The sequence below is a fragment of the Patiria miniata genome, unplaced genomic scaffold, assembly GCF_015706575.1.
Source record: "Patiria miniata isolate m_02_andy unplaced genomic scaffold, ASM1570657v1 HiC_scaffold_6, whole genome shotgun sequence".
Taxonomy (NCBI): domain Eukaryota; kingdom Metazoa; phylum Echinodermata; class Asteroidea; order Valvatida; family Asterinidae; genus Patiria; species Patiria miniata.
The window spans coordinates 13,534,651-13,535,415 of NW_024037073.1; the positions used below are offsets into that span (position 1 = coordinate 13,534,651).

At 38.3% G+C, this 765-nt stretch overlaps 1 pseudogene; it reads right to left on the reverse strand.

Annotated features, from left to right (window-relative positions):
• The window catches only part of LOC119743279, a 26,347-nt pseudogene extending 26,077 nt beyond the window's left edge, over positions 1 to 270 (reverse strand).
• Positions 271 to 765: the final 495 nt, after the last annotated feature.

A 765-nucleotide genomic window follows, 5' to 3' on the forward strand; every position in this document is an offset into this window, starting at 1 on the left:
TATACGTCTATTTGTAGACCTTTACTTTCATATATGTTTCCCTTCGTTTCTGCTCAAATTGCATAAAGTTCATATTTAACTCCCTTGAGTAACTACGGATTTCTACATGTAATTGAGTGACCAAAATTAATTTACAAAATAATTATTTTAATTAAACAGAAATAACTAGGAATTGTTTTAAATTCGGCTTGGTGTTTTTGCAATTTTAAACAAGCCATGAGAGTGCCTCCTCTAGAAAATGAGGACTCAGTTCCCCCACCACCCACCCATGTAGCCGTCCGCAAATTTGACCATTTACGTCACAGATCCTGTCTCAATACAGGGGACGTATGTGGTGTACGTGAACTATATACCGTACACCCCGAGGACAGACGGACAAAGGAAGAACAACAGATTCTTTGTTGTCCTCGAGAGTTCATCTTTTGTTGAAATCGGTCCTCGGTCGTGCGTTTTGTGTGCTTAGTCTATGGGAGAGTGTTACATTACAGGGACAAAGGAAAATACAAAACATTGTCCTCGAGAGTATAGTAAAAACACGACTGTGTGCTTAAAAAAGTGTTTAATTACTAAACCCAGTTTTTGCAGTGTACCCATTATGCAAAGATGTGTGTGCTTGTGCGTAAATAGGCCTACATCTCTTATTTCTCCAGAGTTAAAATTCACTCAATTTGAGCGACAAAATTCCATACACTGATACTAAGGGACAAGACGATAAAGAGTAAAATTCATTCAATGGAATCGATCGAGCTTTCGCTCGAGTTTCGA